This window comes from Schistocerca americana, chromosome 8 (assembly GCF_021461395.2).
Source record: "Schistocerca americana isolate TAMUIC-IGC-003095 chromosome 8, iqSchAmer2.1, whole genome shotgun sequence".
In the NCBI taxonomy this organism is placed as follows: Eukaryota; Metazoa; Arthropoda; class Insecta; order Orthoptera; family Acrididae; genus Schistocerca; species Schistocerca americana.
Window position 1 is genome coordinate 32,566,204 of NC_060126.1, and position 22,748 is coordinate 32,588,951.

Below are 22,748 nucleotides of genomic sequence, written 5' to 3' on the forward strand. Positions count from 1 at the left end.
ATCCTCTTTTTGTACCGCCCTCTGTCAATGTACCTGTCACAGCATCCAGATGCTGTCTAGGCATCCTTTCTTTCCCATTTTCCACTTCCCTCCTTTTCTGCTCCTCTCCTTTTCCACTCCCCTCCTTTTCCTCTCATCTCCTTCCTTGCTCCCCATATTCCCCCCCTTCCTCCACCTCTTGATGCTGTTCCCGGTAGTCTCTAATCCCTGTATTGCTTACCGGACAATGCTCTTCTCTCCCTCCACCTTTACCCTGCTATCCCTTCCCATCCCTGCCCCATTCCAGATTGCTATTCACATGACAGTTACATTCCAGTCCAGAGAGTGGTGGTGGCAGCCGAGCGTGCATAAGGTGTGCTTGCTTGTTTGAATGTGTGTATGTTTTCTTTGCTGAGGAAGGGTTTGCCCAATAGCTGCATGTGCGGTTTCGTTATGCCTGTCTACCACTCAATGGTACATCTTTATGGTGAGTAGGAATCTAGCTTATTTCTTCCTTAACCTGGAGTTTCCATTGTAAGTAGCAATCAATCTTTTTCACATTGTTGATCTTCCTATCTGGAGCTTACATTGTTTGAATATAAATATCTCTCTGTTGCTAGTTGAGCATTGCTGGTCTGTAACTTTCTGGCAGGTTGAAAGTGAGTACTAGTTTATGTCGACGTGATATAGAAGATGCCAATTCACATTTTACACAGTATACTGCACTGTTAACTGTGTCTGTTTGTATTGTTTAAAAAATGAATATAAACTTCTGTACTTTTTGGTACTAATGTTAATACACAAAATGAAATGAATTGAAAGAACCCTTTGCATAGTGTATGAACAATTCATACCTCAGGATGACTGTGCCAGTACTAGGAAGAAGGTGTAATTGACATCATAATTATTTATTATTTACAGCTTTCTGATTGACATTACAATTTATGTTCTAATCCATTTCCTTTTGTCTTGAGCTCTTTAAGCAGCTGAATGACAGTGGTCCAAATCAATTCGATGATAAAGTGACGTTTGCAATAAATGTTATACTTTTATTTTTACAAGAAAAGTGAGCAGGTTTAGAAGCTGCCCCACACAGTTTCAAATACTGCTGCAGGCTTATACTTTCTTCTGTTTTCACTTACCAAAGCAAAAACAGAAACTAAATGATATACTCAAAATATGGCACCAGCTCATTTTTTCATGATTTGATTCAGTACTTTGTCATTACTTACTTGATCTACCCACCAAGACTTCAGCTTTCTTCTGTAGCACCACATTTCAAAAGCTTCTGTTCTCTTGTCTGCACTTCTTATTGTTCATGTTTCTCTTCCCTACAAGGTCACACTCTATTCAAGTACTGTCAGAAAAGACTTCATAACATTTAAATTCATATTCAATGTCAGCAAATTAATCATTTTCGGAGATACTTTTAATGCTGTTGCCATTTTGCATTTTATGTCCTTTTGGTTTAATTCAACTACATTTCATTACCCTCTTTTTACTTTTGTTGGTGTTTATCTTGTAATTTCTTTTCCAGACATTATCTAATCTGTTCATATGATCTTTCAAGTATCTTTCCATCTTCAACAGAATTACAATGTCATCAGTAAACTTAAAAGTTTATTTCTTCTACTTGAATAACTCCTTTTCCAAATTTCTCCTAGCTATTCTTTACAGCTCTCTCAGTTCACATATTACAGAACATGGGAGACAGGCTGCTGTCCTTGTCCTATGACTCTTACAACTGTTGTCTGTTCTTGGTACAAATTGCACTTAAGGTACAAGTTGCAGTTAACTTTTTGCTCTTCATCCCCGCTACACTCAGAATTTTAAAGATTTTGTCCCTATCAGCACTGCCAAAAGTGTACTCTAAATCTACAAATGATAAAATGTAGGTTTCAAACATGGAAAATCCAGGATGAAATAATGACAATATTAAGTCCTCCTTCTGAATTAGACAACTTACACACACACTCATGCAGATGAAACCCACACACTCATGCCCATTGCCCCTGGCTGCCAATGCTGGAGGAGGTGGTGTTGAAATTCTAGAGGAATGTGAATGGGGTAGCCTCCCCTCGGTCCAGGTCACGAAGCTATCATCAATGAATCTGAACTAGGTGAGATGTTTTGGATTCTGGGTGGTTAGGAATGATTTCTCTATATAGCCATATAACCCATGGACAGGTTGGCATAAGAAAGGCTGGAGCTCATTGCAGTACCACAGATTTATTTGCAGGTGATGCCTTCAAGGGTGAAGTAACTGTGGGTGAGGATATAAATGGACATGGTAGCTAGGAACAGGGTTGTAGGTTTGAAATCAGTTGTATGTTGGTAATGGCGGTGTTTAATAATGGCAGTGCTGAATAATAGTAACGCTGGGAGCATTGGGGATGTTAGTGTAGAGTGAGGTGTCATTAGCAGTGGTGAGCAACAGAAACAGTGAAGAGTCTGTGGGGGTAAATAGTTGGCGTCTGTGATATAAGAGGGTAGGTTGAAGATAACAGGCAAAGATCCTCTCACTGGGAGTGTAGAAACTGGTTTGAGTTTACTTGAGGAAGCATACAGAAGGTAAAAATGTGAAGAGTGGTATGGGTGAGGAGAGTGACTGACTCTGGGCAGAGGTTCTGGCATGAGTGTGAGGATTTCAGGAGTCAATGGAGCTCCTATTGTATTTCTAGAGTAGGTACATTGTGTTAGGGTTTGTAGATGGACGAATCTGACAGCTGGCAGAGTCCTTCGACCAGCTAATCCTCCACAGTGGTGTAATCTTTGTCAGCAGGTAGGATGATAAGGTTGGGATCATTTTCTAGATGGTGGATTGCGGTTGTTACTCGATGCGTAAGGTTCTTCCATGTTGAGGGATTTAGCTTCTATGCTGAGGTATTTGGAAAACTATGGAAAGCTGAGGTTTCGGGTTAAGAAATTCTGGAATGTGAATAGGGGCTGATTTGGGGACAGTGAGTCGATCTCGGTTGAATGGATGAGAGCACTTATTCAGGCAAGATTTAGCATTGGCTTTGGGTTGAGTTTGATTGGCAGGGTTGCTGGCAAAAAAGTGTTTCCACTGTGGGGACCAGGAGAAGGAGAGAAGATCTTTAACAAGTCTGGCATGACTGAATTTGGGAGTGAGGCAAAAGGTAAAGCCATTGGAAAGGACTGATACTTCTGTGAAACTAAGGCTTTTGGAGTAAAGGTTCAAGACTGTGTTTCAGATCTGGGGAGGGGGTGGGGGGGGGGGGGGTAAGTATAGTAGGTCAGCTAGGCTGGGTTTGTTGACTATGAGAGGATGTGAGGAAGGTTTGGTGGCTGTTGTAGAGGTAGAGGACAGTGGTACTCTGAGAAGAGAGTAAGAGGTGAACAAGTGGGAGATTTTTTTGAGGTGGAGTTGTGGATTCTACTGTAGTCCCTGGAGAACGAGAGTTTCAATGTGTGAGATGATATACTGAAATCTGGGATTGCAGAGCAGGAGAATTTTATGGATGGATAGGAGGTACCGCAAGGAGGTTTAGGCCTGATTCACATAGTTTTGCAGGAATAAGTTTGGGAGGACTGTGAACTGGTGGAATTTGAACAGATGAAGGTCATTGTGGAGGGGTTACATCCAGAGAAAGGAAAAGCCATTTGGGAGGGATTCCATGCCCCAGGCAACAATGCAGTAGGAATATGTCAGATTGTGTTCTGGCTGCAGATAAGAAAACTTACCTGTATTGGTGCAGATGGAAGGAGTGGGGGTCTATAGTGAATTATAAAATCGTGTAAAGATATGCAAGTTATGCAAAAATCTGTGTGAGAAAACTCGTAAAAATATGCAAGATTCATAAAAATATGTGGGAAAAGTAATTAAAAAAAGGAATGAATGAAGTATTCGTGTGTTTTCTACATTAGAAGAAGGCTTTTTGGCCGAAAGCTCACATTTATAGTAGTCTTTTTGTTGTACCTTTCTGAAACTCAACACCTATTTTGTATGGTGGGTGGCAATCTATCTTTTTCATAGTATTGGTGTTATCCCACTACCATTTTCCATTTTTTCCTGTTTTCCTTTGTTACTATACTCTAATGCATTACTGTACGTATGTCCATCCTTTACTTTCTTTTATTTCCTGTGTTTTACCTGTTATCTTCCAAAATGTCACACTTATGTCCGTGAACAACACATGGCCATGTTACCGCACTGTTTGTCAGAGCAGCATCGGTTGTCCCACGTTACTGTCACCTATATTTAATCCTAGACCTTCAAATTCATCACTCTTGCTGCCTCACTCTCATGTATTTTTTGCGTCTTCTTTTCTGTACGTTCCTGTACCACATGAACTTTTTGAAAATCGACCTATCAGCACTCCCCAACATCATCCTCCTCTCTTTCTCTCTTGTTATTCTAGTACACACATACTAACTTCACCTAACCCAGTCACATCTGCTGTTACCCTCTTCATACATATTCATCCAGTGACTTGCATCCCATGTTATCCTCTCTTTCTCTCCTCTTATTCTAGTACACACATACTAACTTCACCTAACCCAGTCACATCTGCTGTTACTCTCTTCATACATATTCATCCAGTGACTTGCATCCCATGTTATCGTCTTCTTATTTATTTTTCTCTTTGATCTCATCGTGCTTTCATGTCGGTTTCAGTTCATTTCTGGGTTTCACTATTGGTCCTACTCCCTCAGATTTCACGTTTCCTCTCTGCACTTCATCTGTTCTGTCATTTTCATGACTTTTTACCATGTATTTTGTGTATTTTTATGAGTGTATGTAATTTGCTTACCTTTACTTGTTTTTGTCATCCACCATGGATACTACCTCCTTCCATCTGCGTCAGTACGGGAAAGTTTCCTTACCCATAGCCATAACGCAGTCCCACATACTGTTCCTGCATTGTCACCTGGCTCAAGTAATCCCACCCAAATGGATTTAGCATCAAATTCCCCTTCTCCAGCTGCAACTCCTCCTTTCAAAATGACCTTCATCTGCTCTCCTAGTCCCTGCAGAGGGAAACACATATTCGCTACCAACTCTACCAGTCAAGCTCAACCCAAAGTCAATGTTGAACCCCGCCTGACTCAGTTCTCTCCTCCATTCAAACCTCATCGAATAACACTGCCTCTGAATCACCTCCCATTCACATTTCAGAACGTCCATAATACTCACCAACCTCCTCCTGCAAAAAACATAAATCTGACCCAAACCTCTTCGCAATACCTCCTTTCCATCCACAAAATTCACCTGTTCAGCAGTCCAAAATCTGGTATCTCATCACTCACAATGAAACTCTTGCTCTCCAGGAACTAGAGGAACATGCACAATTTCACATCAGAAAACTCTCCAACCTCTTCACCTCCTACTCCCATCTTCGACTACCACTGTTATCCACCTCTACAACAGCCTCCAAACCTTCGTCACATTCCAAATAGCTGACAAATCCTGTCTCACAGATCTGCTAAGTTTACCACACCCTTAGAAACTCCCTTAACCACTGTACAGATTCCAGAACATAAACAGACCAGAAACACAGTCATGAACCTTTACTCCAAAAGCCTTAGTCCCACAGAAGTATCAGTCCTTTGCAAAGACCTTACCCTCTGTCCCACTTCCAAAATTCAGTTATGTTGAACTTATTAAAGACCTCCTCTCCTTCTACTGGTCCCTACAGTGGAAAAACTTTTTCGCAACCAGCCCTGCCAATCAACTCAAAGCCAATGTTGAACCCTGCCCCTCCATTCAACCTTGAATGACCCACACTGCCCCCAAATCACCCCCATTCAAATATCAGAATTTCTTAGCCTAAACCTTGCCTCACCTTCATTCCCCAAATGCCTCAACATGGAAGCTAAATCCCTCAGCATAGAAGCTAACCTTACATCTTGGGAACAAACCGCAATCCACCACCTAAAAAATGATCTTGAACCTATAATCCTAACTGCCAAAAAAAACTCCAACACTGTGGTTTTGGACCTCAGGGTCAACTCTGCCAGCTGTCAGATTCATCTTTGTAAGCCTGCCACAATGATCCCATTCCAGAGATATAACAAGCCCTCCATTATCTCCTCAAAACCTTAGGCTCATCCCAGAACCTCTCTCTCTCTCTCTCTCTCTCTCTCTCTCTCTCTCTCTCTCTCTCTCTCTCTCTCTCTCTCCTCCCTCCCCCCCCCCCCCTCCCTCCCCACCCCCCTCACCACTACTACTCCCTGCACTCCCACGTTCTACAAGCTTGCTAATGCCCATGAACCTAACCACTCACGAAACCTATTATGGGTGGGTACTGTTCTGCCATTGAAAGAATCTCTGCTCACATGGACCAAAACCTTCAGTCTATTACCCATAACTATTCTTCTCTGTGAAAAGACACCAAACATTTCCTCCACAGTTCCTTCAACACAGGCTGCCCTGCTCAACACTATTAATGCCATTTCCCTCTAAATTAACATTCCTAATGTCCACGGTTTGCCGCAACTGAACACTACCTTTCCCAGAGTACGACTGATTCCAACCTACAACCTCATCCCTGCTCACCTTGACCAACCATACCCTCACCCACAATTAAGTCACCTTTGAAAGCGCCACCCAAAAACAAATCTATGGTACAGCAATGGGTGCTGTCATGGCACCATCCTATTCACGGACCATGTAGAGGAATCCTTCCTAACCACCCAGAGCCCCAAACACCTCACCTTCTTCAGATTAATTGTGACATCATCATGTTCTGGACCAAGGGTGAGGACACACCATCCATATTCCTCCAGATCCTCAGCATCTCCCACCCCTCTCCCACTTTCATTCGCTTCTCCTGGTCCTCCTCAACCCAATAAGACAGCTTCCTTGATGGTGACCTCCACCACAAAGAAGGCTACATCAGTAACTCCATCCATATCAGATCTACCAACCACCAGAAATACTTCCACTTTGACAGCTCCAACCCACTCCCTATCAAGATGTCCCTTTCATGAAGCCCTGCTACCCATAGCTGTCACATCAATAGTGGTGAGCAGTTCCTCTTCAAACATAGCAAAGGTCTAACTGAGGCCTTCACAGGCCGAAATTACTCTCCTAATCTTGCACAGAAACAGATCTCCTACACATCATCTCTCCACTCACTGACCACCTCCCACATTCCCCACTACCCTTCTCACCCCTCCCTCAATGATTATTCATCACTCACTGAAACTACAGAATATACTTGTCCATCCCTATTCAACCCCTGGTCTCATCCTCCTGCATCATGACCAATGTCCTTCTAATAGACCTAAATGCAAGACCTGTCTGATACCTCCTCCCACAACCACTTATTGCAGTTGGTCACAAGCATCACATATCCCATCAAATGCAGGGATACCTGTGAAAGCAGTCATGTGGTCTATAAACTAAGCTGCAACCACTGTGCTGAATTCTATATGGGCTTGACAACCATCAAGCTGCCTGTTCACGTGAATGGCAACTGTGCCCAAGAGACTACTGGATCACCTAGTTGCAGATCATGCTGCGCCATCTGCATCCTTCCTACCAACACCAGCTTCACAGCATGACTCCTTCACAGCCTGTGACATCTGGATCCTTCCTACCAACACCAACTTTTCTGCACTGCACAGGTAGGAACTCTTCCTGCCACATATCCTACAGTTCCGTAATACCCCTTACGTCAACCTTCGCTACTCCCTGTCCTTCACCTACCTATCGCCATCCCTACTCCTACTCCAGCACTAGACAATCTTCTGTTCCACCAAAGAACCCACTAGTCTTTTCTTTTTTACCCTCCTCCAATTCTCTCCTTTTCCTCTCTCCTTCCAACCATTCCCCTCAAACCTTCTGACTGCTCATAGGAGTTCTAACGTTGCCCTGGCCTGCTCAATTACCAGATCTGTCTCAAATCAAGCACATGTGGGACACACCTGTACAACACAATGCATGCACATTTGCGTGCTTGTATTCAACATTCTGATGGTTACACCATTCATTAATGTACCAGCATTTCATATTTGCAATGGCGCATATCACGCTTACAGCAACATATGATCTTATGATGTTAAGCACTTAAATGGATTACCTAGAAAAATATATTCTCAAAATTGCATTACTCTACATTAATTATTTTTTGGTGTTGTGATTTTTTCTGTCAGCATAACTGTAGTTGATATGATGATAAAACAAAATACAACAAATGAAGTAAGTACAGTGCCAAAAATTCCACATATAAACCATCCAGTTACATTAATCCCAGCAACTGATGCAGAAGTTTCAAACCTAATAAAACAAATAAAAGTCAAATATTCATCTGGCTTAGATAGTGTTTACATCCTTTTTCATAAAGGAATGAGGGAAATTGCACTAAAGTCCTTAAACATGTGGCAAATGCCATAATATGAGAAGATATATTTGCACATTTATTAAAATACAGAAAACTAAAGCCAGCATTTAAGAAAGGTAACATTCACTGATCAGCCAGAACATTATGACAACCTACCTAATAGTCACTATGTCCACCTTTGGCACCAACAACAGAGGCAACGCATTATGGCATGGAAGCAAGGAGGCCCTGGTAGGTTGCCTTCCAGGAACACTTAATTTTTAGCAGCATCATCCACCCCATTCAAGGTCTGTTAACTGCAGCATTGTCTGGTCCTAAAATCAATGGGAAAGTGCCAATCATGGGGACAGATGCTATGAAATCTGCTTTTGAGGCAACTAAACAAAGTAGAGTGAATGGAGCATTCCTCACACAGCCTGGATTAGAAGCACTTATCATGCTGGTGGTGGATGCAAGAAACTGCTACTGGTGCAGCATTGCAATAGCACATAGATGGTGCATGACAGCCACTAACAGTTTATTCATACATAGTCTCTGTCACAGCAAAAATGGAGGGTGTTTGATCATGAACTTCCTGCTGTGTTTGAAGCTATTAAATATTTTCACATACAGCAGGAGGCAGGAGAGCATACGCTTTTCACTGACCACAAAACAGAATAATGGTTAATGCTCACCTTAGTAGTTCAATCAGGTGGAATTTATTACCTGGTCCAGCAAAATCTTAAGGCAAGATAACGAATCAGCATTGGTATTTTTGCGCCATCGACCAATAATGGATCTGATAATGATAATGGAAGAGCGCACCACTGCAAACGATGTGCTGCCTTGTCTGGCACAGTAGCCGAAGGATTAAGAAGACCAACCAGTGGCTTGTAATCTTTGATCAGGTAAAATGATATGGTACTATGTTACTTTACCTAAAAATACCTGCAGATCCTTAATAGAGTTGGCCATGGAAAAGCTGTAATTGTGTCGACATGGTTACACAATGGCTTGACCAATGTGCAATAAACCTCAAAACCTAGATATTCAACTGATGGCAGAAATAAAAGAGATTTTGCAAGGCTGCACTTAAGATCTACACACTGCATAGCAAAAAACAGCAGTCAGAGATTGCTAAAGTGGTCTTCAGGGAAAGAACCAAAAACAACGATATTGTTGAAGTAACTGATGCAGCTGGGCACTACATCGAAAAATTGTGGGTGCACTAGCAATGCCAAAAGGTAACTGTTGATATTGGTGTAGGTCAGAAGGTATATTGAAAATGACAAGGTGCCTAGTGGTACCATCCAAGGGGAGCTGGAGGTAAGCTTCCGACAAACAATCTCGGAAATGTAGTGGCTACCAGATAATTTTGCGAGTAACTTGTCAGGGCAGAGCAAAGTGTATGTATCTACCACAGACTGTGCATTAACTGTTACACTGAAGCTGCCGCAGAGGTGAAGCTTACCTGTCAGCTTCTTAACAATGACCAGTGATGTAGCCCATCACTGGAGTAAATAGGTCAAATGACATTGAGTGATCTCAAACTATCTAATTTGAAATCGACTGAGTCGCACAATGCGACAGGCACCTGCTGCATGAGAAAAAGAGGGCAGGCGGCTTCTTTCATGGTAATGTGGGACAGAAAACCAGTAGCATAACTCAGTCCAGGCGAAAACAGTACGAAAACTCAAGAGCAGAGGGACTCTAGTTGTTGAGACAGAACTTGATGTGACACTAAATTTACCTCATCAGCAATGGAGAAACTGAAAGTTTTAACCACATCTAACCTGAATAGGTCTGGGGTATGGGAATTATCTACAACAAGGAAAGTGAGGTGCAAAATAACAGATTTGTAAGAGACAGGAGCAAAGAACTGACCTAGGATCAAAATCAGCTGTTTATTGAGCTAACCAACTTCCGTGAAACATGTTTTAGGGGAGGGGAGTCCAAATCCATGTACGTTTGAGCATTTACTAAAGTCACTGCAGCTCCTGTATACCCTTGCATTTATAGCGGTTTATTACACATAGATTAATCCACCCCTCCCCCACATCTTTTGTTGATTGTCACTGAATTATTAAACTCTTATCATAAGTTTCAAGAGGAGTAAGATTTACAATAAACTTTTTACTTATCTTCTTTTCTCATAGTTGTCTCCAGTTCTTCACATCTAGGGGCTGATTGTGAAGCTGAAATTTTTGACATTAAGTTCTCATGGTTCCAATTGATGTAAATAATGATGAAGTATTGCCTGAGCCTGAGCAGTAATTTTTGTCTTTATGTTAATTTTAGTCTCTCATATTTTTCTATATCACAGTGTCTTTACAATTTCCAGTTCAACAAAATCGAAAATTACATTGTTCTTCTGAAAAATAAAAACATCAGAGGAATGCCCACTACTAATCCACTCTGCGGTACTAACAATATTGAAAAGAGTTTACAAATTTTCTTGACAAATGACTTTCTATTAATTTCTACAATTATTTTATAAGAGAATCTAGATACAATTTTTAATAAATTGCATTAAATTGTGTAATTAACAATATAAATTTTAAATGTGCTGAATATTTTGTAATTTCAAATGTTTCTAAAAGAATAGTAATTTTAACTGTACTTTCAAAGCTAGCACATATCTTCTGGTAAACCTTCAGGGGTGTAAGGTCGTGGTCCATGAAACTCTTCAGCTCCTAACGTTTCATTCATAGTTGCGCTGGACATCTTCAGAGGGGTGTTTCTCCTCCGGTGAGTCTTGCCGACTGACGGGTCGGACGTCTGAGAGCGACTTATATATCGTAGAAAGTGGGCGTGACCAGAGTTACACGTGATATGCAGAGATAATCTTTGTCAGAGATAAAACTTAACTATCGATCGTAATCTCATCATGGATAAAATTATCTAGCAATTTTGTAGTGCTACTGTCCAAATATCACTAAGTTTCATAGTCTCTTCTTTCCGATTAAAATTATCCCTATGTTTATATATTTCAATTGCTTCTCTACTTACATCATCACTTACTTGATCTGTATTGTCAACATCATTCACAAATAACTCTGAAACATCATTATTCTTAAACTCCACAAATACCTGATACTCATCATCATCATCATCATCGTCATCATAATGTTGCTGTTATGCTCTTCAGTCCAGAGACTGGTTTGATGCAGCTCTCCATGCTACTCTATCCTGTCCAAGCTTCATCTCCCAGTACCATCTGCAACCTACATCCCTCTGAATCTGTTTAGTGTATTCATCTCTTGGTCTCCCTCTATGATTTTTACCCTCCATGCAGCCCTCCAATACTAAATTGGTGATCCCTTGATGCTGCAGAACATGTCCTACTGACCAATCCCTTCTTCTAGTCAAGTTGTGCCACAAATTTCTCTTCTCCCCAATTCTATACAATACCTCCTCATTAGTTATGTCATCTACTACCCATCTGATCTTCAGCACTCTTCTGTAGCACCACATTTCGAAAGCTTCTATTCTCTTCTTGTCCAAACTAATTATTGTCCATGTTTCACTTCCATACATGGCTACAGCCCACACAAATACTTTTGGAAACAGCTTCCCGACATTTAAATCTATAATCAATGTTAACAAATTTCTTTTCTTCACAAACGCTTTCCTTGCCATTGCCAGTCGACATTTAATATCCTCTCTACTTTGACCATCATCAGTTATTTTGCTCCCCAAATAGCAAAACTCATTTACTACTTTAAGTGTCTCATTTCCTAATCTAATTCCCTCAGCATCACCTCACTTAATTCAACTACATTCCATTATCCTCGTTTGGCTTTTCTTTATGTTCATCTTATACCCTCCCTTCAAGACTCTGTCCATTCCGTTCAAATACTCTTCCAAGTCCTTTGCTGTCTCTGACAGAATTACAATGTCATCGGCTAACCTCAAAGTTTTTATTTCTTCTCCATGGATTTTAATACCTTCTCCAAATTTTTCTTTTGTTTCCTTTACTGATTGCTCAATATACATATTGAATAACATCGGGGAGAGGCTACACCCCTGTCTCACTCCCTTCAAAGCCACTGCTTCTCATTCATGTCCCTCGACTCTTATAACAGCCATCTGGTTTCTGTACAAATTGTAAATAGCCTTTCGCTCCCTGTATTTTACCCCTGCCACCTTTAGAATTTCAAAGAGAGTATTCCAGTCAACATTGTCAAAAGCTTTCTCTAAGTCTACAAATGCTAGAAATGTAGGTTTTCCTTTCCTTAATCTTTCTTCTAAGATAAGGCGTAAGGTTAGTATTGCCTCACGTGTTCCAACATTTCTACGGAATCCAACCTGATCCTCCCCGAGGTCGACTTCTAACAGTTTTTCCATTTGTCTGTAAAGAATTCATGTTAGTATTTTGCAGCTGTGACTTATTAAACTGATAGTTCAGTAATTTTCACATCTGTCAACACCTGCTTTCTTTGGGATTGGAATTATTGTATTCTTCTTGATGTCTGAGGGTATTTCGCCTGTCTCATACATCTTGCTCACCCGATGGTGGAGTTTTGTCAGGACTGGCTCTCCCAAGGTTATCAGTAGTTCTAATGGAATGTTGTCAACTCCCGGGGCCTTGTTTCAACTTAGATCTTTCAGTGCTCTGTCAAACTCTTCATGCAGTATCATATCTCCCATTTCATCTTCATCTACATGCCTTTCCATTTCCATAATATTGTCCTCAAGTACATCACCCTTGTATAGACCCTCTATATACACCTTCCACCTTCCTGCTTTCCGTTCTTTGCTTAGAATTGGGTTTCCATCTGAGCTCTTGATATTCATACAAGAGGTTCTCCTTTCTCCAAAGGTCCCTTTAACTTTCCTGTGGGCGGTGTCTACCTTACCCCTAGTGATACATGCCTCTACACCCTTACATTTTGAGACATTTGTATTTCTTTGTGCCAGATTCATTTACTGCATTTTTGTAATTTCTCCTTTCATCAGTTATATTCAATATTTCTTGTGTTACCCAAGGATTTCTACTAGACCTCGTCTTTTTACCTACTTGATCTTCTGCAGCCTTCACTATTTCATCTTTCAAAGCTACCCATTCTTCATCTACTGTATTTCTTTCCCCCATTCTTGTCAGGCATTCCCTAATGTTCTCCCTGGAACATTCTACAACCTCTGGTTCTGTCAGTTTATCCCATATCTTTAAATTCCCACCTTTTTGCAGTTTCTTCATTTTTAATCTGAAGTTCATAACCAATACATTGTGGTTAGAGTCCACATCTGCCCCTGAAAATGTCTAACAATTTAAAACCTGGTTCCTAAATCTTTGTCTTACTATTATATAATCTATCTGAAACCTTTCGAGATCTCCAGGCCTCTTCCATGTATACAACTTTCTTTTATGATTCTTGAACCAAGTGTTAGCTATGATTAAGTTATGCTCTGTGCATAATTCTACCAGGCGACTTCCTCTTTCATTCCTTACCCCCATTCCATATTCACCTACTATGTTTCCTTCTCTTCCTTTCCCTACTAACGAATTCCAGTTACCCATGATTGTTAAATTTTCATCTCCCTTCACTATCTGAATAACTTCTTTTATCTCATCATTAATTTCATCAATCTCTTAGTCATCTGCGGAGCTAGATGGCATATAAACTAGTACTATCATGGTGGGTGTGGGCTTCGTGTCTGCCTTGGCCACAGTAATGCATTCACTATGCTGCTTGTAGTAGCTTATCCACACTCCTATTTTTTAAATTCATTATTAAACCTACTCCTGTATTACCCCCATTTGATTTTGTAAGTATAACCCTGTAGTACCCTGACCAGAAGTCTTCTTCCTCCTGCCACCGAACTTCACTAATTCCCACTATATTTAACTTTAACCTATCCATTTCCCTTTTTAAATTTTCTAACCTACCTGCCCGATTAAGGGATCTGACATTCCGTGCTCTGATCCGTAGAATGCCAGCAATCATCATCATATTCTTCCAAAAATTACTTCAACAAAAACATTATTAAAAAGTCCCATCTCCATCAAAGTCACGTACCTCACCTACATTCATCTGCAATACACTACCAGTCTCAGACTTACCAACCTCAGTTATATCAAAAATATCACCTGGTTCAGATCCAATACAGTCATCACTTATCACCCGATTTACATACATCAATAAAACTGTTTTCTGACCAAGAGAAGAAATCATTAGTACATACTACATCAAAATTCTGACTACTCTCACATTCTGGTTTATGATTATTACCTACATCACCATAATTAAACATAGTATCCCAAAACTTTTCATCAAAATGTGAATGAGAAATCTGATATTCCTTCTGTTCAATTTCAGCTGCATGTGCCGTATCGTTAACACTGTTACTATTGTTTAATTGCAAGTGTAACTTGGGGGTTGTGTGGTTGTTGTGTTTCATCACCCCAAAACTGTGGATCTTCATTGAGGCAGAATGCTGTTTCCCAAGTAGTTACTTCTATGATTGTTTCTTCTATTAAATTTCCCCTGGTTATCCCCATTATTCCTATCCTGCTGATGTTCAAAATTTCTCTCTTTGTTAACATTTTGATCATCATAGAAGTCACCATTATCTCGTTTCTGTAGCTATTCCCAATGTGATTTCTATCATTCCAATTGTTATGGTACATACTTCTTTCTAGTCCCCTATCCAGCCTGTCAACATATCATAAAAAAAAATGGCTCTGAGCACTATGGGACTCAACTGCTGAGGTCATTAGTCCCCTAGAACTTAGAACTAGTTAAACCTAACTAACCTAAGGACATCACAAACATACATGCCCGAGGCGGGATTCGAACCTGCGACAGTAGCGGTCTTGCGGTTCCAGACTGCAGCGCCTTTAACCGCACGGCAACATATCATAAAAATTGTTCAAGGGATCGTCAGGTCTGTGTACTAAATCCCACTGCAACCTTTTTGGTAATCTCCTTTTAAGTGCAACAGTCAATGTCATTTCATCAAATGGTTTGTCAAGATGTGATCATTTCTTAAGTTGGTTCTTACAAAACTCTTTCAGAGCACCATCCCCATTCCTGTAATTAGGACCATTCAAAAATTCACATTTAATTCTCCCCTGTTCAGCTTCTCACCAAAATTTATTTAAAAAACTTTTCTTGAAACTTTGATATGTTTCCCACTGACTTAAATTTAAGTTTACCCAAGATAGAGCTTTGCCTTTATGAGATCTTTTGACAAATTTAATTTTTTGGATGTCACTCATGCCTGACAAAACTATCTCTACTGTGGTGCAGAAAATCCACTGGATGTAAACTGTCTGATGGAAAATTTTTGATAGGAATGCTGAACCACACAGTACCATTGTTTGAATACAGATTTTTGTGAATGCAATTTTCCTGAACTGCTGAAGTTTTTTGATCTAATTTGCATATTGTCTTCAACATTTAAAATTTTTTGGTTTAAACTGTTGATGCTTTGTTCCACTTTTTCCACTATGGCCTTCTGTCAAACTCTCACGTCATTAAATTTCTTCAACTGTCTTGCTGATTCGGTCATCAGCTCATTTTCCAAAACAATAAATTTATTTTCTAAGATATGAACTTTTTCATTCACACTTTTTAACCCCTCTGACAGCCCGTTTTTTAGTTCTGAAACTTGATTACTAGGTTGGTCCATTTGGTCTTGTACCCTATCCAATTTACTATCATTATCTGTCTTTATTTCCTCTATCTTTGCCAAAATTAACTGCAAAACGTAAGTTTTTACTGTTTCTTTGCTGACTACAGTTTTCAGTCACTTCAAACATGTCCTGACTGGGACCTACAGTTTTACTTCTACATTACACCAACCCTCGTCTCTATTCATTTTGTTAACAAGCACCTGAGCCCACAAACAAATTGATTTCACAAATAGTTTGTACTTATCTTTCCTTTCTGATGGCCCAGGTTGTAGCTGTAAAGTCCTCTTTCATTCGATCCGGTCCGTCATTGTTGGTTATACAAGGGTTGGAACTTAAATAGTGGCAACTATTTATTCACAACCGATACAAAAGACTTACATGTTTGCACCTGTTACTGTCCTTCAAAGTAGTTACCAGCATTGTGTAGAACCCATTGCCAGTGATGTGGAAGGCATAGTATACCGTTAGGACAGCCTGTTCTGTTGATGGTGTGAATGGAGCGGTCTACTGCCTGTCAAATTTTTGGAACAGTTCTGAAGCGAATGCCACGAAGTTGTTCCTTCATCTTTGGAATCAAACCAAAGTCACAAGCACTTAAGACCTGGGAGTACAGTGGATGGTACTGTATGGTTCTTTATCACAATTGCCCCCATGAACCATGGACCTTGCCATTGGTGGGGAGGCATGCATGCCTCAGAGATATGGATAGCCATACCATGGGTGCAGCCACAATGGAGCTGTATCGTTGAGAGGCCAGACAAACATGTGATTCCTGATGACGAGCAGCAGCCTTTTCAGTAGTTGCAGGGGCAACAGTCTGGATGATTGACTGGTCTCGCCTTGTAACATCAACCAAAATGGCCTGCTGTGCTGGTACTGCGAGTGGCTGAAAGCAAAGGGAAACTACAGCTATAATTTTCCCGAAGGCATACAGCTTTACTGTACAGTTAAATGATTATGGCGTCCTCTTGGGTAAAATATTCCAGAGGTAAAATAGTCCCCCATTCAGATCTCCGGGTGAGGACTACTCAGCAAGACGTTATTCTCAGGATAAAGAAAACTGGCATTCTACAGATTGGAGTGTGGAATGTCAGATCCCTTAATCTGCCAGGTAGGCTAGAAAATTTAAAAAGGGAAATGGATAGGTGAAAGTTAGATATAATGGAAGTTAGTGAAGTTCAGTGGCAGGAGGAACAGGGCTTGTGGTAAGGTGAATACAGGGTTATAAATAATAAATCAGACAGGGGAAATGAAGGAGTTGGTTTCATAATGAATGAAAAAATAGGAGCAGGGATAAGCTACTACAACAGCATAATGAATGTATTATTGTAGCCATGATAGACATGAAGCCGACACCTACCACAGTAGTACAAGTTTCATTCGATCTGGTCCATCATTATTGGTAGTACATCATCACTGCTGATGTGACTTTGCTGGGCAGCTCTCGGTCTCCTTTCTTTGAGTGACTGGAATTACATAAACTGCAAATGACACAAATCACTCTCCCTTCTTCTGCAACAGAAAAGACTTTATTATTAGTCAACTGATCCCAGACGATGCCACCACTTTTATTCTGCCCCTCCCTCACATCTTTTGTCCATTGGCACTGACTTCATAATTAACTCTTTTAATAAGCTTCAAGAGGATTAAGATTTACAATAAACTTTTTACTTATCTTCTTTTCTTGTAGTTGGCTCCAGGTCTTCACATCCAGGGGCTGAGTCTCGTAGCTGAAATTTTTGACATTATAGGTTCTCATGGTTCCAATTGAGTAAATAATGTTGAAGTATTTCCCGAGCAGTGATATCTATCTTTACATTAATTTCATTCTCTCACATTTTTCTATATCACACAGTCTTTACAAGTTCCAGTTCAACAAAACCAAAAATTACATTGTTCTTCAGAAAAATAAAAACATGTCCGATCACATCAGAGGCATGCTCACTACTAATCCACTCTGCAGTACTAACAATATTCCAAAGAGTTTACAAATTTTCTTTCTGTTTATTAATTTGTATTATTAGTTTATATATGAATCCAGAAATAATTTTAATAAATTGTACTAAATTGCATAATTAACAACAGAAATTTTAAATGTACCAAATATTTTGTAATTCTGAATGTTTCTAAAAGAAAAGGAGTTTTAACTGAACTTTCAAAGCTAGCACATATCAACTGAAAAAACGAAAATGAAGTAATTTATTTTTATACATTTTAGCCTGAAATATAATACAGTGTATACAAAAGCCTTCCCCCATGAACCATGGACCTTGCTGTTGGTGGGGAGGCTTGCGTGCCTCAACGATACAGATAGCCGTACCGTAGGTGCAACCACAACGGAGGGGTATCTGTTGAGAGACCAGACAAACATGTGGTTCCTGAAGAGGGGCAGCAACCTTTTCAGTAGTTGCAGGGGCAACAGTCTGGATGACTGACTGATCTGGCCTTGTAACACTAACCAAAATGGCATTGCTGTGCTGGTACTGCGAACAGCTGAAAGCAAGGGGAAACTACAGCCATAATTCTTCCTGAGGGCATGCAGCTTTACTGTATGATTAAATGATGATGGCATCCTCTTGGGTAACATATTCCGGAGGTAAAATAGTCCCCCATTCATATCTTCGAGCGGGGACTACTCAGGAGGACGTCGTTATCAGGAGAAAGAAAACTGGCGTTCTACAGATCGGAGCGTGGAATGTCAGATCCCTTAATCAGGCAGGTAGGTTACAAAATTTAAAAAGGAAAATGGGTAGTCACGGGTGACTGGAATTCGAGAGTAGGAAAATGGAGAAAGGAAACATAGTAGGTGAATAAGGATTGGGGTTAAGAAATGAAAGAGGAAGCCACCTGGTAGAATTTAGCACAGAGCATAAACTAATCATAGCTAACACTTGGTTCAAGAATCATGAAAGAAGGTTGTATACATGGAAGAACCCTGGAGATACTAAAAGGTATCAAAAAGATTATATAATGGTTAGACAGAGATTTAGGAACCAGGTTTTAAATTGTAGGACATTTCCAGGGGCAGATGTGGACTCTGACCACAATCTATTGGTTATGAACTGTAGATTAAAACTGAAAAAACTGCAAAAAGGTGGGAATTTAAGGAGATGGGACCTGGATAAACTGACTAAACCAGAGGTTGTACAGTGTTTCAGGGAGAGCATAAGGGAACAATTGACAGGAATGGGGGAAAGAAATACAGTAGAAGAAGAATGGGTAGCTTTGAGGGATGAAACAGTGAAGGCTGCAGAGGATCAAATAGGTAAAAAGATGATGGCTAATAGAAACCCTTGGGTAACAGAAAAAATATTGAATTTACTTGATGAAAGGAGAAAATATAAAAATGCAGTAAATGAAGCAGGCAACGAGGAATACAAACGTCTCAAAAATGATATTGACAGGAAGTGCAAAATGGCTAAGCAGGGATGGCTAGAGGACAAATGTAAGGATGTAGAGGCTTATCTCATGAGGAGTGGTGGTGGTGGTGGTTGTTGGGATGTTTAAGGGGGACTAAACAGCAAAGGTCATCAGTCCCCCATTCCAATAACAGGCGAGCCGAAAATTGGCGAAGCAGGTAAAAACCAAAGGGGGGGAGGAGACGCCCCCCAGGCACTGAAAGAACACAAATGCAGCAACAAACACTACAGACAAGAAGAGTACAGAGGAACACCAGACATAAAGGAACAGAAGAAAATAAGATGGCCAGAGACTGGTTGACTGACCACAAGAACAAAAAAAGGGAAAGAGTCAACCATTTGACGACACACCAAAACAGCAACAAATATTGAGAGACGTGAGGACAAAAGACACAGAAAGGGAAAGGTGCAGGACTGCCCTAAATTGAACCATAAAAAGGACTGCCATGGATAAAATTTAAAACGTTGTCAGCCATGGAGGCATCGTCACATAAAACCAAAGGCAAAGTGCCCGGTAGATTAAAAGACTGCCGGAGGGTGCGCAGTCGGGGACACTCCAGCAAAATGTGGGTGACCGTCAGCCGGAACCCACACCAACACAGGGGGGGATCCTCCTGACGCAAAAGATGACCATGCGTCGCGTAGGTATGGCCTATGCGCAGCCTACACAGGATGACAGAGTCCCTGCGAGAAGCCCGCAGGGAGGAGCGCCACACATCGGTCGTCTCCTTGCCAGCCCGCAGTTTATTCGGGGATGTCATGCCACGCCACTCAGCAGTCCACATCCCAAGCACCTTACGGCGCAACACCAGCTGATGATTGCGAGCCGTGAGGCCGATTTCCAAAGCTGGGGCGTCGATCGCCCCTTTGGCCAGCCTGTCAACACGTTCGTTCCCGGGGATGCCAACGTGACCTGGCGTCCAAATAAAGATCACCGAACGACCAGAGCGGGTAAAGGCAGAAACAGACTCCTGAATAGAGGACACCAGAGGAGAAGAGGCATAGCAGCGGTCGATGGCCTGGAGGCTGCTCAGGGAGTCACTGCAGATGACGATGGATGTACCTGAGCAGGAACGCATATGCTCAAGAGCGCGCAATATGCCCACCAGCTCTGCAGTAAAAATACTGCAGCCAGCCGGCAAGGAGCGCTGTTCAACATGGGCAGCATGAGCAAAAGCGTAGGCAGTGCGACCATCAACCAGGGAACCATCAGTGTAGACAGTCTCACAGCCCGAAAAGGAGGCGAGGAGCGCAAGAAAACGGCAACGGAGGGCCACAGGCGGAACCGAGTCCTTGGGTCCCTGTGCCAAGTCCAGACAGACGGACGGCCGGGGCAAACACCAGGGAGGCGTAGGTGCACGGACCCGGAAGGGAGGCAGAAGAGGGAATGACCCTAGTTCCGACAGCAGGGACTGGACGCGGACAGCTATGGAAAGCCCAGACCTAGGTCGCCGTTCGGGCAGATGGAGGACCATGGCAGGGAAAAGCAGGTGACGATTGGGATGGCCCGGCGAGCAATGCACGTGGACAGCATAGTCAGCGAGCAGTTGATGGCGGCAAATCCGCAGTGGGGAAACCCCAGCCTCCACCAGTAGACTATCCACGGGGCTCGTACGAAAAGCGCCAGTTGCAAGCCAACCCCCACAGTGGTGTATGGGGTCTAACAACTTCAACACTGAGGGTGATGCAGACCCATAGGCCAGGCTCCCATAATCAAGCCTGGACTGCACAAGGGCTCTGTATAATCGCAACAGCGTGCAGCGATCCGCACCCCAAGAGGTGTGGCTCAGACAGCGGAGTGCATTGAGGTGCCGCCAGCACTTTTGCTTCAGCTGAGTAATATGAGGAACCCATGTGAGCCGGGAATCAAAGAAGAGTCCTAAGAAGCGGCAAGTGTCCACCACATCGAGCAGGTGGCCGTCGAGGTAAAGTTCAGGACGAGGGTGGACCGTCCGACGCCTGCAGAAGTGCATAACTCGAGTCTTGGCTGCAGAGAACTGAAAACCATGAGTCAGAGCCCATGATGCTGCCTTGCGAACGGCTACTTGCAGCTTGCGTTCGGCGACTCCCGTAGTCGTGGAGCTAAATGAGACGCAGAAGTCGTCGGCATACAAAGAAGGAGACACCGACGACCCCACGGCTGCAGCCAGACCATTAATGGCCACTAGAAATAAGGAGACACTCAACACTGAGCCCTGCGGGACCCCATTTTCCTGTATATAAGATGAACTAGAGGCGGCACCCACTTGCACCCGGAAAGAGCGGCGCAATAAAAAGGTTTGAAGAAAAGCTGGGAGCTGACCACGAAGACCCCACTCATGCAACGTAGCAAGGATGTGATGCCTCCATGTGGTGTCATACGCCTTCCGCAGATCAAAAAAGACAGCAACGAGATACTGACGTCGGGCAAAGGCCGTACGGATAGCAGACTCAAGCCGCACCAAATTGTCCGCTGCAGACCGGCCCCGACGGAAGCCACCCTGAGATGGAGCGAGGAGACCGCGCGACTCAAGGACCCAACACAAACGCCGCCCCACCATACGTTCGAGCAATTTGCACAGAATGTTGGTGAGGGTAATGGGACGATAGCTGCCCACCGCCAGTGGGTCTGCACCGGGCTTCAAGATGGGGACAATAAGACCCTCTCGCCATTGCGACGGGAGCACGCCCTTGCTCCAAATGCGGTTAAAAATGGTGAGGATGTGTCTCTGGCGGTCCCTGGAGATATGCTTCAGCATCTGTGCGTGGATGCAGTCTGGTCCTCGTGCCGTATCAGGGCAGTCGGCGAGGGCAGTGAGGAATTCCCTCTCGCTGAAAGGAGCATTGTATTTTTCAGAACGACACATGTGGAATGATAATGGCGTCTGCTCGGCTCGCTCCTTTAGAGAGCGAAAGGCAGGGGGATAAGTTGCAGTCGCAGAGCTCTGAGCAAAGTGCGCAGCAAGGTGTTCAGCAATGGCGGCAGCGTCCGTGCAGACAGCGCCGTCCAAGGAGATCCCACGGACACCCCAAAGGGGTCTGGTATCCATAAATCCGCCGGATCCGGGACCACACGAGCAAGGGGGAGACACAGGAGCCCAAGGATGAGACATACCTCTCCCAGCACTCCTGCTTACGCTGTGCGATAAGGCGACGGGCCAAGGCACGGAGCCTCTTAAAGGCGATGAGGGTCTCTAGAGACGGGTGCCACCTATGACGCTGGAGAGCCCGCCTACTGTCGCGAATAGCCTCAGCAATCTCCGGCAACCACCAGGGGACAGCCTTCCACCGAGGGAGTCCAGAAGAGCGGGGGATGGTAGCCTCGGCTGCCGAAATGATTGACGTGGTGAAGACACGGACCACCTCGTCAATGTCACCCTGTGGGGGAGACTCAATGGTTGCAGTGGAAGTAAAAGCCGGCCAGTCAGCCCTGTGGAGAGCCCA